General features: G+C 44.5%; 1 protein-coding gene across 1 annotated transcript in view; it reads right to left on the bottom strand.

Annotated features, from left to right (window-relative positions):
• The window catches only part of PDE3A (phosphodiesterase 3A), a 279,933-nt gene that overhangs the window by 116,982 nt on the left and 150,938 nt on the right, over nucleotides 1-12,013 (bottom strand).

The following is a 12,013-nucleotide window of genomic DNA, read 5'->3' as shown; positions in this document are numbered from 1 at the left end:
TGACCTCTCCTGTCTCAGTGCACTCCTCTTTCCATCACTTCTCTTTCTGCAGAACACATTCAGAGCCAGAGCAGGAAAGGGAAAGGATATTCAAACAGGGCAAGAAATGCAGGGTGGCAGGCCCACTTGCGGGACAAAAAGACACCAAAGCAGAATCCCTCTTTACTAGGGAGTTCAATATAAAGTCAATCCCATCTTGCTTTCTCCCTATATGATTTTTAATGCGGTCAGTGCCTCCCTAGACAGAAGGCACTTTATGAAAGGACATCAGTACTGCAAGGTACTGAAATCTGGATGCCTGCACAGGATCCCTGTCAAGTTAGGTAAAGCTTCAGATGAAGACAACTTGACAATGCCCTCTTCACCAATGGTGCATAGGAGCAAAACAACACAGGCAGGACTCTGAGTAATCTCTAGGTAGGTGCCTACGAAGGCAACAAGTTTGTCATTCACACCCATCTGCTGGTGTGAATCTCACACACACACACAGACATTGTCACGTGTGCTTTTCCCCATCTGGATTGCAGAAAAGCTGGATATAAAGAGGCAAAAGCCAGGCAGATGAATACAAGGCTTGTACTGTACAGGGGGGAATTGGCAGTCAACTTCATCCTCTCCACTGAAATTCCTCCTGTTAGAGATTTCTAGAAGTCAAAGTCAAACCAGATTTTTTATGATGGCTGCAAGTTTTTCCCATGATTTGAAATCCTCTCTTTCAAATCAGTGTGGCTCTTCAACAGCTTTGCTTCTGAGATCTTGTTTTTAAAGTAATAAACCTACGCACGTTGTCTTAAAGAGACATCATAAAGCACATGCCACTTCAACATTGCTTGCCATCATTTAATTCCATGTGGTTATCCAAGCCACATTTCCACAGTACTGCTAACAGCAAAACCAGAGCCTGCAAAAAGGTGCAGTCTCTATTGTGGTGTAAAGGATGCACTGAATATATGCTACTCAGAGGTTTCATGGGTCAAAAGGATATATCAGATAGCATTTTAGAGTAAGAAGAAAGGCAGAGCAGGGCAGAGAGCGGAGGAACTCATTCTGGAGGGGCTGACCTAGCAGAGGTGGGCTTGAGAGATGTGTGGCTGCCCAGTTCCCTGTGTCTTAGCACCTCAGTTTTGCTTCAGTTAAACTGAGCCACAGCTGAAATACTCTTTTGTGGAAGAATCTTCCATTGACAATATGTTGTCTTGACTAATCTGCCTTTCAGAAATAGGCTGCAACAAAAATAAGTAGCATTTCTGTGGTTAACAAGATGAAGTTGCATGCCAAAGAGAGTCACCTACTCCTAACAGGAAGTTTCAGAATTTTCTGTTATATGAGCTACTGCTTCTCCCTTCATCATTGGTCCTTTTTTTCCCCAAAATTTTATACTTTGCGTATTTGAATTCTACAAGTAGCTGAAATATACTTCTAAAACAAAACCGATGAGAAGCAGTACTCCCTCTTCTTGGGACAAGCTGCTCAGCATTCCCTAAAAATTAAGAGCATGCCCTTCCATTAATCTCATTATGGTATCTTCAGGTCTTGCCTGGGAAAGTAATTTAAGCTCTTTTTTCCTATGTCCCAAATATATTTATTTTTTATCTTCTAATGTTCAAAAAAAGCTGTTTTCATTCAGTAGAAGTGTTATTTTAATAGGCACTAGTAGACACCACTTTAACTTAACCAGGAGAATCCAGATGGAAAGGTATTTAAATTTCTGGCTAGCAAAACCAAAAAAGGGAAAAAAAAAGAAAAAAGGGGAGGGGAAGAAAAAAGGGGGAGAAAAAAGACAAAGGGGGGGGAGAAAAAAGACAAAGGGGGGGAGAAAAAAGACAAAGGGGGGGGAAGAAAAAGACAAAGGGGGGGAGAAAAAAGACAAAGGGGGGGAGAAAAAAGACAAAGGGGGGGAGAAAAAAGACAAAGGGGGGGGAAGAAAAAGACAAAGGGGGGGAGAAAAAAGACAAAGGGGGGGAGAAAAAAGACAAAGGGGGGGAGAAAAAAGACAAAGGGGGGAGGAAAAAAGACAAAGGGGGGAGGAAAAAAGACAAAGGGGGAGGAAAAAAAGGGGAGGAGAAAAAAGACAAAGGGGGAGGAAAAAAGACAAAAGGGGGACAAAAAAAGACAAAGGGGGGAGGAAAAAGACAAAGGGGGAGGGAAAGAAAAAAGGGGGTGAAAGAAAAAAGGTGGGGGGAAGAAAAAAGGTGGTGGGGGGGAAAAAGGGGGGGAAGAAAGAAAGGGAGGGAAAGAAAAAAGGGGGGAAAGGGAAAAGGGGGAAAGGGAAAAGGGGGAAAGGGAAAAGGGGGAAAGGGAAAAGGGGGGGAAGGGAAAAGGGGGGGAAGGGAAAAAGGGGGGGAAGGGAAAAAGGGGGGAAGGGAAAAAGGGGGGAAGGGAAAAAGGGGGGAAGGGAAAAAGGGGGGAAGGGAAAAAGGGGGGAAGGGAAAAGGGGGGGGAAGAAAAAAGGGGGGCAAGAAAAAAGGGGGAAGAAAAAAGAGGGAAGAAAAAAGAGGGGGAAGAAAAAAGAGGGAGAAGAAAAAAGGGGGGGAAGAAAAAAAGCACTATTAATTGCTAAACCTCTGAGTGGATCTGGCCCTGTGACAATAAAGAGAGATCTACAGATCTGTTTACAGATACAGTCATTAATTCGGCATGGCCTGGATGTTGTCCTTTGTTTTTCCTCTTATACCTGGGAATCAGTCTGGGAGTCATGGTTAAACACAAGTAGACTGAGTCTCTCCCTGCTATTATATATCAGATATAAATCAGAGAAATCTCAGTAACAAACCCTTCTAAAACACTTATTTTGAGGGCACCATATGAACTTCTTAGCTTGGACAAGACCTTTGTAAGAAAAAGGATTTGATTTAGCTGTATTTCACAGATGGAGAACTGAGGCATTGGCCCAGCACAGTACAGCAAAACTGGGAATAGAATCTAAATACCTTCAGTTCATGGGACCAAACTATTCATGTGCAAGTTCTTTTTTGGGGAGTTGAGGGCATACACCAGGGAGCAGAATTATTCTTGTTCTCTGCTGCAAGCAGATCTTATCACTCTTCCTGAAAATTAACTGTTCAGCCCTCTAAGTATCAGAAAAAGGACAGGCTTCAAATATCACCAACCTTCCTTTCTTACAAAAGCACTTAAGCAAAACAGGAAAGATAGGAAACCTCAAAGGATCAAAAATAGTCAAAGATTTTCCCCTTTATCTGTAGCCAAAGACCCAGGCAGCCCAAAATTCTCTTTACCCAGTCAGAAGGACTTTAGCTACAGAAAATGACTTAACAAGATGAAAAAACAGCTGTGCCTGGGACCAGAACTGAACCTTTCCTTGAGCTTTATATCGTGGCCACTTAAACTCTGCACACAGATACAGAGATGAACAGCAAGAGGAAGGCATGATGAGCCAAAGTGCCAGGAGGAGAAAGAAGTGTTCTCATGAAGCTTTCCAACTTATTTATCCAGATCAAGGGACTGAGGTGTGTGAGGCATCTCTGGCATGGGAAGTGTTCACCACAAGAGCTCCATGAATTGAAGTGTATTTTCTCTCTTCCACTTTCCATTTTCCCATGAAATTCTTCGTTTTAGAAAGAGAAATCAGAGCTAATAGCAGCTTACCTACTTTATTAAGACTCTTATTTCACAAATATGTTGCCAGGAAATAAGCAGTTGCATACTGAACATCAGGTGACTGTGCCCACGTGCCTTTGGCCCACTCAATGGGAACCTTTATCAGGACAAAGCCCCCTTGAAGGGGAACCAGGGCCACCAGCAACCTCAGTACAGGCAAGAGTGACAGAGGCTGACAAACATGTTTTATGAGCTTGAAAGAACTGCAGAAGAGGGGATAAAAAACCCACCACCAAAACTTCCCTTCTCATACCTAAATATAGAACATAAATTAAAATGTATAGATCCTAAATGTTTTTCCTAACCTAATACTTCTCTTCCTACATATCCGCCTTGCTCCCCTCAACACACACTGTGGTCCTGGAAGTTGCATTTTCAGTTGTTTTTAGGGAAAGACAGCTCATGCTAAAACACCCATGCTGGAAATGAGTAAGTCAGAAAGTTCAAGGTGGACTGAGGAGCTGCCTACATGCAGCCAGTTTGATGAGAGGAAATTCATTTCTAACTGAGGAGCCACACAAAAGCAAGTCATTCACGGTGCAGAGAAAATGCCCTTCTCAGTGGCAGTTTGGAGTGCAACACTGAGGAACAGAAGGATGCAAAGGAGAACAGAGACCTCCAGGCAACACTTCACTAAAATCTTGTAATTTTACAATTGTTAGGGTTGGAAGAGAGCTCAAGGATCATCTAATTCCAACCCCCCTGCCATGATCTGTCATGCAGAGACACCTCACACTACATCAGGTTGCTCAGAGCCACATCCAGCCTGGCCTTAAAAACCTCCAGGCATGAGGCTTCTACTACCTCCATGGGCAACCTGTTCCAGTCTCACCACCCTCACAGTGAAAACTTCTTCCTAACATCCAATCTGAATCTACACACTTCTAGGGTTTTTTTTCCATTCCCCCTATTCCTATCATTACATAACACCCTAAAAAGTCCCTCCCCAGCTTTCCTCTAGGCTCCCTTCAGATACTGGAAGGCCACAATAAGGTCTCCTCGGAGCCTTCTCTTCTCCAAACTGAACAGCCCCAACTGTCTCAGTCTGTCCTCATAGCAGAGCAGCTCCAGCCCTCTGATCATCCTCGTGGCCCTTTTCTGGACACATGCCATTTCCTTCTTGTAACATGGGCTCCAGAACTGGATGCAGTACTCTAGGTAGGGTCTCACCAGAGCGGAGTAGAGGGGGAGAATAACTTCCCTCATTCTGGTGACCCTGTGACTATAAAAGTGTGGTTCAGCCTCTGTATGCATAAAGCTACCAATACCTTCCATAATGTTAAATACACGTGTAAAACACTAAATCTTGTCTCTATTGTTGTGAATCAATAACGATAAAATCACCTTCGCTCCTTACCCAGACAGCTACCCAGGGAGGGGATGGTGAAAAGACCCTCTGGAATGCCCCAGCAAAGGATAAGATTGCTCACCAGACTGCAGCTGCCCCAGAAGGCTGGGGGACGGTGGAAAGATGCAACAGAAAATGTGTAATGAGCAGACACTACTGACACCAACTCTCTGGAATGGGCACAAACAAAATAATCTCTCCCCATCAGCTATCCCAGAAAGGGAGGATGGTGAAAAGGATACAATGGATTCACCACCTGGCACAATAAGCCCCTGATGTGTACTGTGTGTATGGACAGGTAAAAGGCAAAGAAGGAAGAGGAGCCCCACCCCTCCTCCACCAGACTTCTGTTAGCACACAAGGAATAGACAGAAGATTCCCTGGGGACAATACCTGGACACCTATGTTAAAAAAAAAGGTGACTGGAAAAATGTATAAAAGATGTCAGTGATGACTACTTAGGAGAGAAAAAGACTGAGAGAAAAAACATCATCATGGACATCCAGCCTGGAAGCAGTCCACAAACCCCCTCTCCACCACCACCAGCAAGGCCATGCCCTGAGTTCTGCCTGCTACTCTTGGAGAAGATAAAAGACATCTTAGTGAAGACATCACATGTTGGAAGCTGCTCAGAGAAGGACTTGGACTTTGGGATCTCTCCCTTCCCTCCTCCAGGGTGGACAGCACAAGCCAAGAAGGATGCAGCAGCACCCTTCCTCACACCCAAATCTTCTTGGGGCTGGGGGGGGAAGGGTGGCAATATAATTCCTTTCCTGATCACTCTCTCTCCATTTTTTCCACCCTCTCTCTTTCTCTCCTTCAGTTCCACTCACTTTATTCTGTTAATAAATAGCCTCACTCTTGATACTTGGCCTCGTTTGTGCCTTCAATTTCGCAACATGGGACTGCTCAAAGAAGAACCAAGTCTCTCTCACCCTGCAGACTGAGACAACACACAATCAAGAAATAAGAGGATGGAAATACAGGTAGTGCCCAGGCACAGAACTAATGACAGGCTGAAAAGATTTAGAACCTCTTCAGATGACAGCACTAAACACTCTCATTGTAACTTACAGAAGACACAGACATTGATTTTCTACAGTTGTACAGATGACAGATGAAGTGACAGTATTTCTCACAGTGTTTCAAGTTTTCTTAGGAACTTCAGTTCCCAGAATCTGCAGTGCTGGAAAAGGAAAAAAGAGAGCAAGAAAGTAGGTTTCTTTTAAGAGAGAAAGGAGGGTTCTAAATGTCAGGACTCTGAAGGCTTGTCTGTATGAAGAATGAAAAACTGAGGATTTAGGACCGATCTGTGATCTGCAGAAAGCAGAGCGCTGCCTCTGCATTGGTGGAAAAGTTGCTGAAGGGCAAGCCTCAGCTTTGCCTAGCATCCAAAGCCAGCACAGTACATATGATACAACATAATAAACAAGCTGCATCCCTCTGCTCTGAGAGGAAGATGGGCAGGAAAGAACAAAATGCCAAAATTTAAGCAAGTGATTGCTAAAAATAACTTTATCTCTCTTTCCTTATCTCAAGGGCCAAATTATCTCAGTTGCTACTTGAGAAGAGGAGGCAATGTCAGCATTAGAAAGGTCAGAATGCATGTTGAAATATACTCAGTAGCTTATTCTAAATATCTGCTATTGCAACAGTACAGATTAGCATGAAAATTCCTACTGTCTTGCTGCACAAATACATGCTAAATCTTTATTTGAGAAGCACAAGAGTGAAAAATGCACTTCTTGGATACCATAGCTTTAATGTTCTCACATTTATTTTTTAATCATAGAATCAATAAGGTTGGAAAAGACTTCAAGGATCATCAAGTCCAACCTATCACCCAAGACCTCATGACTACTAAACCATGGCACCAAGTGCCACATCCAATCTCCTCTTGAACACTTCCACCACCTCCCTGGGCAGCCCATGGCTAACAACTCTCTGTGAAGAACTTTCTCTTCACTTTGAGCCTAAACCTCCCCTGGTGCAGCTTGAGACTGTGTCCTCTTGTTCTGGTGCTGGTTGCCTGGGAGAAGAGACCAACCCCCTCCTGGCTACAACCTCCCTTCAGGTAGTTGCATTTTTCAATGAAGAAGACCTCTGATTATTTCACAATGATATGAAGCATCTTCTAGAGGTACAGAGCTAATTCCTCATATTCAGAATTCAGAGAGCACCTACATACAAGCAACAGCACAATCAGCTGACCTGAGTGCAGAAATTAAAAGCAGCCTTCTTAAAAAGCTGAAATGCTTCACAAACTGAATTCACGAAAGATGTTGCTTTGGATGCAAGTACTGGAAGGGAGGAAGAGGATATTTTTAAGATAGCAGAACATTCTGTTTCGATACCTAGGGACAACAGCATTTCAGTTTTGTGTTGCTGCAGAGTGCTGAAATTAAAATTTGAAAAGGTGGAAAAAAAAAATACATAAAAAGAACAACAAAACCCAGAGGGGAAAAAAAATCTCACCACTGCTCCAGGCTCTAAAGGGTTTACTGATCTAAATCAGCTTTTCTGTTACAGTAAAGAAACTTCATTCACAGAGTCTCTCAAGATATTCAGGTGGCTTCTCCTTTATTATTAAAAAAAAAAAAAGCCCTAAAAACCAACTAAGAAAAAAACCATAAATCAGGAGATTTGGAAATCTCCTGCAATGCCTCCATAGTCCTCCTTGCAAATCCAGACACTGGGTGGCTCTTGACCCAGAAAGAGTGGTCAAATTTTGTGACCTTACAGGCCAGTCAAGCTTTCTAAGGTCAAGAGGCATAATATGCATGCATGGGAGAAGGCAGGGTAGACTGAGTCAGGAGAGGTTCACAGGCAGGAGCTGACAACAGCTCACCAAGCAGCCTGATGTCGCACCCTGGATGCCTCACAAGGCTGTGGGGGTCTCAGGTGCTAGGAAAACTCATGACGCTGAAGCCTGGTTTCCTTCCTCACCCATCTTTCAGGTCTGGATCACCCCACAGTAGCCCAAATGTCTCATGGCCCTGGTACACAGGAGCAAGTCGAGCTCCTTATAAGCTGCTGGAAAGCTTTGCCTCTGCTACTGCTTGTGCTCAGCAAAACAGCTTCCTGGGCGCAGAACCACAAAGAAACACTTACATAGAGCAAAGCCATAAGAATGAAGGACCCAGCAGATTTCACAGGGATGTAGACATCAGAGAGCAGAGACAGAATGAGGTCAGAGTCTGATCAGCAACTTGGGGAGCACAGCAAGCTATATCTAGGCCAACAATTTGCTGTAATCATGTTACTCAATAGGAGACAAAGGGAGAAGAGGGAATATCCTTGGAGCTCATACAGCCACCAAGTAATGTGTGCTGAAAAGCAGATTAGACCTGGGGCACACGCTTGAATCACTCTAAGCCATAGCACAACCACTTTAGCTCACTAGCTGGCACTGCCTGTTGCATGGAAATGACATGGTGAAAATTACTTTGGAATGATGCTTTTACTTTTCATTACCACTTAAGTCAATTTCCTACTAGGAGGAGGTTGGGAGCAGGATGTCAGCTTCTTTGAAAGAAAGAAGAAAAACATCTCAAACAAAAACCCCAAACCAGCAACATGCTAAGAACATGCCAAGCAGATAGTTGCTTTTATTTTGCCATGAGTGAGGGAATTACAGGCTCAGGATTGCATCCCTGGAGAAGTCTCACTTTTAAGGATATCAACAGAAAGCCTTTCTAGTGCTGCTTACACACTGACTTTGAGACAAACACATCCTGTGTACCTCATACACTTTTGATACCCTGGCTATTCTGCTCAGTGCCAGCCTGCCCTGTGCAGCTGCATGTGCTGGACACAAGGATGGCTCTAATACAAAGGTGCAGATGAGTGCCATGTGATAAAGACTTGTCCAACAGAAGAACTCAGATGGACTCCCTCCCTGAGTAAGGTGAGGCAAGGGCACAGAGCATTTACATAAGGAAGTACACTCACCAGGGAGAAAACACTTTTCCTCTCCAGCTCCAAATAAGAGTGCAGAGAGTCTCCTGACTCTTGATCTATTAATTAATATGCTATCATATAGATATCAATCAGCACTTAATCTCAATGGAGGGCATCTCTGCAGAAAGAGATGATTACTAAAGAGATGATTACTTCACGCAGCACTTACAGAATGGCCAAGGGATCAGGCCCAGCCAGCATGGATTTAGGAAGGGCAGATCCTGCCTGACCAACCTGATCTCCTTCTATGATCAGGTGACTGCCTGGTGGATGTGGGGAGGCCTGTGGATGTGGTCTACCTGGACTTTAGTAAGGCCTTTGACACCATCCCCCACAGCAAACTCCTGGCCAAGCTGTCAGCCCATCAGTGCTGGGCCCTGTGCTCTTTAACATCTTTATTGATGATCTGGATGAGGGGATTGAGTCCATCATCAGTAAATTTGCAGATGACACCAAGCTGGGGACAGGAGTTGATCTGCTGGAGAGTAGAGAGGCTTTGCAGAGGGACCTCAACAGGCTGGACAGATGGGCAGAATCCAAGGGCATGAGATTGAACACATCCAAGTGCCAGGTTCTGCACATCGGCCACAAAACCCCATGCAGAGCTACAGGCTGAGGTTAGAGTGGCTGGAGAGCAGCCAGGCAGAGAGGGACCTGGGGGTGCTGGTTGATGGTAGGCTGAACATGAGCCTGCAGTGTGCCCAGGCAGCCAGGAGGGCCAATGGCATCCTGGCCTGCATCAGGAACAGTATGGCCCACAGGAGCAGGGAGTATGCCCCTGAACACTGCACTGGTTAGGCCACACCTCGAGTACTGTGTCCAGTTCTGGGCCCTCCAGTTTAGGAAGGATGTTGACTTGTTGGAGCGTGTCCAGAGAAGGGCAACAAAGTTGGTGAGGGGCTTGGAACACAAGCCCTATGAGGAGAGACTGAGGGAGCTGGGGTTTCTTAGCCTGGAGAAGAGGAGACTCAGGGGTGACCTTATTGCTCTCTACAACTACCTGAAGGGAGGCTGTAGACAGGCAGAGGTTGGTCTTGTCTCCCAGGCAACCAGCACCAGAACAAGAGGACACAGTCTCAGGCTGTGCCAGGGGAGGTTTAGGCTGGAGGTTAGGAGGAAGTTTTATACAGAGTGATTGCCCATTGGAATGGGCTGCCCGAGGAAGTGATGGAGTCACCATCATTGGAGGTGTTCAGGAGGAGACTTGATGGGGTGCTTGGTTGCATGGGTTAGTTGATTAGGTGGTGTTGGATGATAGGTTGGACGCAATGATCTTGAAGGTCTCTTCCAACCTGGTTTATTCCATTCCATTCCATTCCATTCCATTCCATTCCATTCCATTCCATTCCATTCCATTCCATTCCATATTATACTTATGTAAAAACCTCTGGTTCAACCAAATCTCCATGATCCACCACTGGGCATGCCAAGCCACGGTGAGCCTTTTGCTTTTGCTCCTAAGTCTAGAAAACATGAGAAAGGACAGGGCATACATGTGACACTTCTTTAGTTGATGTAGCTAACTGCTCAGTGAACAGAAAAGTGTTCACTTGGGTTTGCCTGGTTCATTGGTTTGGTTTTTCAGGTGTTTTGGGGTTTTTGTTTATTGTTTGTTTGGCGTTTTGGGGGTTGTGTTTGTTTGCCTACTTTGATTTCAAGGGCCACACTGCTACCAAGGGATGGAAAATTCATTCCTAAATTAAGCAAGTGAGCAAGAGACAGTGATTAACTGGCCAATTTAGCTCCTCCAATCTTCATTAATCTCCTCTAATTGTCCCCTACTCCCTGTAGGAAAAACAGTAAGAGAACAGTTTAGAGGAGAAACAGCCCCATGAAAGTGGCTCTAGCAGGGTGGATTTAATTCCTTATTTCTGTCAGATCCTGGCTGATAGCAGAAGAAAAAGTGTGTCCCAATGACAGGATAGAAACTAGCTTGAAGGCAGTAATGGCTCTAACTCAAAATGATCAAAATGAGTCTAGTCTGTTAAGAAAAATTCCAAGAAACAATTGCACAGTGACTCAGTTGCACACAGTTGCCTGCTTGGTTGATGGCGGGGGGTAAGGCATCCCCCATGCTCTGCACACCCAGTTGTCCTGCTTTCTGCTCTGGGAGCACCCTTGCATGCACAGGGCATCCCACCCACTTCGAGAGAATGGAGATAAAAAGCACCTTGTGTGTACCTTATGATGCATCAGGGTGTGACATAATAGCCACAAAATTCAGCAATTTCTTCAGCAAGCACAGAAGAACAAAGCAGTTTTCAAACAACTTAAAAAACTGTTAAGTCCTTTATCACTATGCAGAATGTTTCTACCACAGGACAGAGAAATCCAAGGAAAGTAAATAATAGTAGTTTACTGGCAAAGATTTTTCTTAACACAGACATTTTGCATGTGCATTACAGACACAGATTTAACTACAGGGAGCTGAAATATGGAGGAGATATGGGGCCAAAGGTTGATCTGTGTTTGGAAGAGTCAGGAAAACAAAAAAAGTGAAGAGCCCAGACTTCTGTTCAGCTCTTGTTGCTTTTATTTTCAGCTTTTACCTCACACAGTGCATTGCCCAACAAACTCCACTGCTAAAAAGTTGTACCAAGGTGACTGTACACTGCTGATGAATTTTTATAGCCATAGGAGGATGTAGTCAGTATGGTGCCAACACCTCAGACTTCAGCAGCCAGGGTCACTTTGTCACTGACTGCAGTTGCAAAAAGCCAGAAACAACTCACTGCATTTTACATTTTACAATAGGAATTTCCCAATTCAAGAGCTATGTTTTTCTGCTCTGCATATCATGTGGGGGCTGGGTGGTAATGAAACCTTCCTCAAGCCAAGACTTAGTCTGGCTGCAAGTTCTCTGGGGCAGAAGAAAGCATCTTTCTGCCCTGGTTTTACACAGAGTCTAGAATAATGGGACCAGGTCCCCACTACCTGCTACTGTCCTGTAAATAACAAAACCCCAAAACAGCAGTTACACTCAACCAGAAAAATCTCTCTGGTTACTTCTGTAAATACAGGTTTAGTTAATGAATCAGCCTGAAAGACTAATTAAGGTCACAGATGATGACTTAAAGTAGCAGTCAT

The sequence above is a fragment of the Melanerpes formicivorus genome, unplaced genomic scaffold (assembly GCF_026170545.1).
Source record: "Melanerpes formicivorus ecotype bairdi unplaced genomic scaffold, bMelFor1.0.p_v2 SCAF_8, whole genome shotgun sequence".
In the NCBI taxonomy this organism is placed as follows: domain Eukaryota; kingdom Metazoa; phylum Chordata; class Aves; order Piciformes; family Picidae; genus Melanerpes; species Melanerpes formicivorus.
The sequence above is the reverse complement of the archived record's forward strand: the minus strand, read 5'-3'. Positions and strand labels throughout refer to the sequence as shown.